This window comes from Podarcis raffonei, chromosome 5 (genome assembly GCF_027172205.1).
Source record: "Podarcis raffonei isolate rPodRaf1 chromosome 5, rPodRaf1.pri, whole genome shotgun sequence".
In the NCBI taxonomy this organism is placed as follows: Eukaryota; Metazoa; Chordata; class Lepidosauria; order Squamata; family Lacertidae; genus Podarcis; species Podarcis raffonei.
This window is the reverse complement of record NC_070606.1, coordinates 31,137,759-31,144,743: the sequence shown is the minus strand read 5'-3', so window position 1 is coordinate 31,144,743 and position 6,985 is coordinate 31,137,759. Positions and strand designations below refer to the sequence as shown.

The 6,985-nt window shown below is 44.9% G+C and overlaps 1 non-coding gene across 1 annotated transcript; it reads right to left on the bottom strand.

The window, feature by feature from the left end:
- Window positions 1–3,804: 3,804 nt before the first annotated feature.
- On the bottom strand, window positions 3,805–3,880 carry TRNAI-GAU (transfer RNA isoleucine (anticodon GAU)). The gene has a single exon. It is a non-coding gene; the product is annotated as a tRNA-Ile (tRNA).
- Between the last annotated feature and the right edge of the window lie 3,105 nt (window positions 3,881–6,985).

Genomic DNA, 6,985 nt, shown 5'->3' with positions numbered 1-6,985 from the left:
AGACAAGATCAGTACATTTAGAGTTCCATTAGGAAACAATTGAGGCTTATATTTTGATGGTTTTTTAAGGCAATAACATTCAGAATCATCTTGCCAATTTTAACACTTTCATGCTTGGGTTTTGGTTTGGTTTGTTAAAATATTAAATGCAACAGCACCCATGACTGGAGATGCTGCAGGAGGCATCAAATTAGAAGTCTATGAACTGTTATTACTATTGCATTTGAGCGTGGAAATTTTGATTTGAGAATCTCTCTCCACACCCCAACTTTTAAAACATAATTCTTGTCTTCAATTGCCCATACAGCCGTACCTTGGTTCTCAAATGGAATCCGTTCCAGAAGTCCATTCAACTTCCGAAAACATTCAAAAATCAAGGCGTGGCTTCTGATTGGCTGCAGGAGCTTCCTGCACTCAATCAGAAGCCGTGGAAGCCACGTCGGACATTTGGCTTCCAAAAAACGTTCACAAACTGGAACACTCACTTCTGGGTTTGTGGTGTTTGGGAGTCACAAGGCGTTGGAGAACCAAGATACGACTGTAGTTGAAAAGGGAAATCTCTCTGGCTTGGTTTTGTGTTTTTTTAACTACCCAGCACTTTCAGATACCAGCATGTACCATCCAGTGCCCCAGTCTCTTGTTGTCTTCCACCAGCATAAGAACATAAGAAAAGCCTTGATGGGTCAGGCCAATGGCCTATCTAGTCCAATACCCTGTTCTAACAGTGGCCAACCAGATGCCTATGGGAGCACAACAACAGCCTCCCCACTTGTGATTCCCAGAAACTGGCAGCCAAAGGCATTCTGTGTCCAATGGCGGAGACAGAATAGAAGCAGGTGACCCTCAGAGTTCCAGTGCTCACTTTCTGCAACACAGAAAGTGGGCATCCCATGGGACCCTGGGGTCCCATGGGATGCCTTCAAAAAAGAATGCCAGGAGGCAACCTTACATAACAACTATTATCCACTTGAAATATCAGCCATGCCCCCCACATTGGGAGAGCTTTGGTGCACTGGAGAGGCTTTTGTGAAACGTCAGTGGCTGGGCCTCCTTTGCTGCCTATAACCAGCTCCACCTGCAGCTCCAGGTGCAAGCATTGCTCTTCCTCCGAGCTCTGCAAAAACACCACCAATTACGCATTAATCTCAGGCTACTCAGTCAAACCCCCAGGAATGAAACAACACCTTCCTTCATCTGCGTGTTTGCTAGTTAACCTTCATCCGGGTTTTGATTGGGGCCATATATCACTTTTGAAATAAACTGGGAAGCTTTTGTAGAGCCGGGAGGCTGTTTGCTTGTGTGCTGAGGAGCCCCAACAAATGGGTGACTGTGTTTCTTGGAGGATGAGAGGAATGTGCAGATATATTGCCAGAACTGCAGCCACTGGGTAGTTCTCCTAAAAGGCCACCCAATCTTGCAGGGCTGTGGGTTTTGCTGCAAGCGCTTCAAATTACATTGAAAGCTATGGTCAAAGGACCATTGATGTGATGGAAGCTAGAATTCAGTGGGCTGGAAGGCACTGGGCAGAGAGGACAGAAGTGAATCATTTCCAGTCCTGTAGACTTCTGAATCTGCCAGCAACTCACCCATCTCTGGATGAGAGGGACAAGGAATTAGACTCATATATATATAACTGTAGTAAATGTTTATATAAAAACACTGTGCTGAAAGTGTGTTGCTCTACAAATGGGCAGCTAACAGCATCCATACCAACCACAAAGGTAGTTAAGCAAGGTTGTATCCTAGCTCCCACTCTATTTAATTTATATATAAAGGATACTGTTCAGAGTTTAACATCCCCAGAGTATCATGCCCCTAAACTGGCCACAAAAGCCATCTCTATATTACTATACGCAGATGATGCGGTACTTCTATCTCAGACAAAAATGGGCCTAAAAAGATTTCTGAGGGCATTCTCAGGATACTGCCAAAGAGAACAGCTGGCTGTGAATGACAAGAAAACTAAAATCATTTTGTTTTCAAGAAACTATAGGGCCCATAGGTTGCATATGGAAAATCAGTTGATCGAACAAGTTAAAGTCTTTAAACACCTCAGCCTTATTTTTCAGTCAATAGGTTCATGGGGAGCACATCAGAAATATGCAAAGGAAGAAGTGTCTCAAAGCGCCAAAATTCTGACATGCTTTTTCCATCCAAAAGGTGCCAATCACATACCACCAGCACTTGAAGTGTTTAAAGCTAAACCCCCAGCACAGTTATTATACAGGGCTCAGATTTGGACAGGCACTCACCTTGGATCTACAGAAACTGTTCAATCTAAGTTCCTAAGGCATTTTCCCCCCGTTTCATCCCGTGTTCCAATTGCTTCATTATGCCTGGAGGCTAATCTCCCCTCCGTTGAATTACAGACTTGGTGTAGGACATTTAATTATTGGATTTGGCTAAATTAAAACCCCACTGATCTACTGCCCTTAGTATTGCAAGATTGTCATGAGAGCGCTTGGACTAAAATTGTCAACCAAAAACAGCTTTACTTTTCTGGTTTACCACCACAACAGTTATTAACACCAGGCTTCAGTAAAGCAAACAATTTAATTAGACCGTGCCTATATGATATTGAGTGGCAGAATAATATGGCCAAGATAAGGAAATTTTGTCCATGGTATGATTATTTTCCACCTAGTCATTTTGACACATTGGCACCCTATTTGCAAAATTTAACAATTCCAAAATACAGACGCGCTTTCACTTAAGCAAGATTTAAAATGCTGCCTTCAGCTGTACTTGAGGGTTGATTTTAAAAAATTACACTGGAAAAATTGTTGTGTCCATGTGGAGATGGCAGTACAGTGGTACCTCGGGTTACAGACACTTCAGGTTACAGACTCCGCTAACCCAGAAATAGTACCTCGGGTTAAGAACTTTGCTTCAGGATGAGAACAGAAATTGCATGGTGGCAACACGGCGGCAGCGGGAGGCCCCATTAGCTAAAGTGGTGTCTCAGGTTAAGAACAGTTTCAGATTAAGAACGGACCTCTGGAATGAATTAAGTTCTTAACCCGAGGTACCACTGTATTGAATCAGTGGCTCATGTGCTTCTGGCTTGCACTCTTTATAAAGATTTGAGGAGTGAGGTTATTACCCCTCTACTACTGTCCATGCCGAGTCGCTCAACCATTGCTACTGTGTCCTTTCTTCTAACAGATCAAGATAATCAGGTGACAGCAAAAACTGCAAAAAAAAAAAATTAGCAGGGGTGATTAAAATAAGATCTATTATTTGATTATTGATGTAAACCTCTGGAATGTATTTTGTATAGTTTTTACCTCTATTTTATTTTATTTTATTATTTTATTGCTATGGCTAGTGGCTGAAGGGACGCGGGTGGCGCTGTGGGTAAAACCTCAGCGCCTAGGACTTGCCGATCGTCAGGTCGGCGGTTCGAATCCCCGCGGCGGGGTGCGCTCCCGTTGCTCGGTCCCAGCGCCTGCCAACCCAGCAGTTCGAAAGCACCCCCGGGTGCAAGTAGATAAATAGGGACCGCTTACCAGCGGGAAGGTAAACGGCGTTCCGTGTGCTGCGCTGGCTCGCCAGATGCAGCTTGTCACGTTAGCCATGTGACCTGGAAGTGTCCTCAGACAGCGCTGGCCCCCGGCCTCTTAAGCGAGTTGGGCGCGCAACCCCAGAGTCGGACACGACTGGCCCGTACGGGCAGGGGTACCTTTACCTTTACCTTTAGTGGCTGATGCAAATAGCGATTCTTCTGATTCTATATAATTGTAGAGGTGGAAGGGACCCTGAGGATCATCTAATCCAACCCTCTGCTATGCAGGAATATGCAGCCGACCCACACAGGGATCGAACCTGTGACCTTGGCATTATCAGCACCATGCTCTAACCAACTGAGCCACTCAGTGCCAGTTTTGCACACAAGCTAAGTAAACAACATCTTAGAGTCTCAGATTATGAGAGTGCCTCTACATATAAAAAGTACAAAATTTCAAGTTTTCATAGCTGGTTTAAAAAAATGGAAATGGGGAAAACAGGTGCTAAAACAAACAAGATTGTTCTGATATGACAAAAATATGGATACACACATATTTGTCATGTTGTGTTTATGGATCTGTGCAGCAATAACTTTATAGTTTATCCTTTGGCCACATCATCAGTGGCTTTGCTCTCCTTTAAAAAATTACATTTGACATCAGGTGCAGAACAGACCTACTGTGGATGTTGTATCTTCCATTTAGTAAGTGCTAAACTGTGATTGCTCCTGTTGGGATCTGCTGGCAGAATGTTCCAGTGTTAAATTGCATGTGAAGGTGCCCTCAGGACAATTGGTGGATCCTTATCATTTGCATGTGCATTTGGAAAGTTCTCTGTGTTCATCAAGTTTGAAAGGAGACCACTTCCATATTTTTTTCCCAAAGAAAATTTAATTCCCACCACCAGCAAAGTCATTTTAATTCTCCCCATTGTAACTCCGCAACATGTATATAATATAATCTTCGGTACCAAACATATATACTGTATATATAATATATTCATATATTCATATATTTGTTCTGAAATATAATCAATAAATACAAAACAGTGAGAAATTATTATAAATTATTATCTTCAGTACAAAAAGAAGGGATCAATGCTTCTTACGCGCGTGGTACCATTTTACAGGGAAAAAGGAGCTTGCAGTGCTATTCCGTAAATGTCTACTCAGAAGGAAATCCCACTGGATTCCATGCTGCTTTCTCCCAGGTAAGTGGGTATAGTATTTCAGTCTTAGTCTGAAATGTACCAAAAGACAGAGACTTTTTATTAAATGCATGTGTACTTAGCACATACATGTTCACACACTCTCTCTCTGTGCCCCCCTCACACACATGCACACTTCCCCATGTAGAGAAAGCCCTCGCTTCAGAGGGACTGTCACAGGGAATCCCTCTGCTTTCAATTCAATTTTAATTGCAAGTACGTTTGCTGTTTCTCTTTCTTAGAGGAGTGTATGGGCATGGGAAGCTGCTGCTGTATGCTGAGGTGGGCCACCGGTCCGTCTGCTGCTGGCTTTGCTGGCAAAGGATAAGATTCCATGGGCAGATGCCAGTCAGACTGACTGCTGAATCTTACTTCAACACTCGTGGCAGGACAGTGCCACAGCGAAGGGCTGTTGTGGGCTAGCTTGGGGGAATGTACAGAGCTGCTTGGGTGATGTGCAAAGCTCTGTCCTCCAATAGAGGGGAACAGCAAAAGGGAATCTCAAAAGGGACCTGCTGCCACTGTGCCTCCACAGCCCTGGCCAGCTGCCTCATTCTGTCTAATGGCAGAGCCGGCCATCCCACCCAGGGCTGTTTCCTCTGAGAGTGGTTTCCCAGGGGTTAAGGCTTGTAGTGAAAATGCCAATTGGACCATCTGTCACTGAGTGACATCCCCTTTAAGGTTACGTTGACCTCCCCCCTTCAAACCCCACACGCATTTTACCTGCCTGTCCAAGTTGCATTCACACACACACACACACACACAAGTTCACACCTTTGCATGCTGCTTGATTCACCCAGAGCAACTACCACTCTAGGTTTTATGCTCACCACTGTTTCTCTTGTTTTCTTAGAGCATACGCTCTGTCATAAATTATGCCACCCTTAGCGCGTATTGAAAACTGGGTAAGGAAAGCCCATACGTCCCACTCTCAGAGGCTGATTCTATACATGTTGACCCAGAAGTAAGTCCCATTGTGTTCCTCCCAGGGAATAAGGCATAGGATTACAGCCACAACCACTCAGCCACAGGGTGGTTCAAAGCGAAGGGCAACTAATCTATATATTAAGTGCTCTTGAATATGTATCCCCCCCCGTGAGTGATTTGAGGGTGGCTTAAAAGAGCAGGTTTACCCTCTCTTCAAGACATGCTCACAGTGATTTTCAATCAATCTGGAGTTGTACTGGATAATATTCCAGATTCATCCTCCCAGAAGCAAAAGGCTGAGCTCCTATGTCCAAGCAAGGTCCCCCTGAAAGCAGCAGTTTCTAAGCAACTGCATTCAGTGTGGAGATATTTGGGGCTTGGGGCAGTGGGGAATGCAGCCTAGTGAAGCACCTTAGGTCCTACTGGTTTCAGTGGGAGAACAGTTGTGCTTATGCTTATGGCCCTGTGTTTTGATTTAGCCTGCCGTCCACGCTACCTCCAATACAGTGCAATTATCCCACCAGAACAAACATAAAAGGTGGGAATCAGGAGGTGTTCTCCTTTTAGGACCCAGAACTAAATGGGAGGGAGGATTGGAAGAGATGCAAAAGTTGGCATGAAATGGTAAGACATTGCTGCACGGGGAAAGGGGGTGAGTATCCTTGCTGGAATTCCACACTAAGTGAGCACACCTTGCTGTGTTGTTACAATAGGGTGCAGTTAACCCATTGCAGATTATTATTATTATTTAAGTACAGTATGAATAAAATCTCGAAGTACCAAAAAGGATGAGGCAGCGGAATTAGCTGCCTAGTGATGTCATGAGCAACTCTCCAAAAGGTGACTTTGAGTTACACCCAGATTTTATGCTTATGGAGGCTGGGGGGGGCATTCCTCCCCACCCCAATTCAGTGCTGTCATTTGAGCCCTAGAGAAAACGCAATTTCTCCCTTAACGTTTTATGCTAACTGGAGCAAGGCCACTGCATATGGCTGCTCCACAGTCTCTGGATGAGAAAACCACCCCATCTGGAAAGTCTCTGGCGCAGAGAGGGGAGTCCTCCTGGTGCCTCCGGATGCGGTCGCATTTCAGCTTCCATCATATTCACCCAGCGGAGCCAATGCTCAGGGATGATGGGAGTTGTAGTCCAACCGCATCTAGGAGGCTCCAGGTTCCCGATCCCTAGCTCTGAGGGCTATCATGTCTAATTTTCTTCCCAGCCCTGTCTTGGCTTCTCCAAAAAAAATGGGGGGGGGTGCGTGGTCAGGAAAATTGCACAGACCAAGTGGAGGGAGCTCTCCCTCTTTAGACTGAGGCGAATCTAGTAGAGGGGAGAGCATTCTCC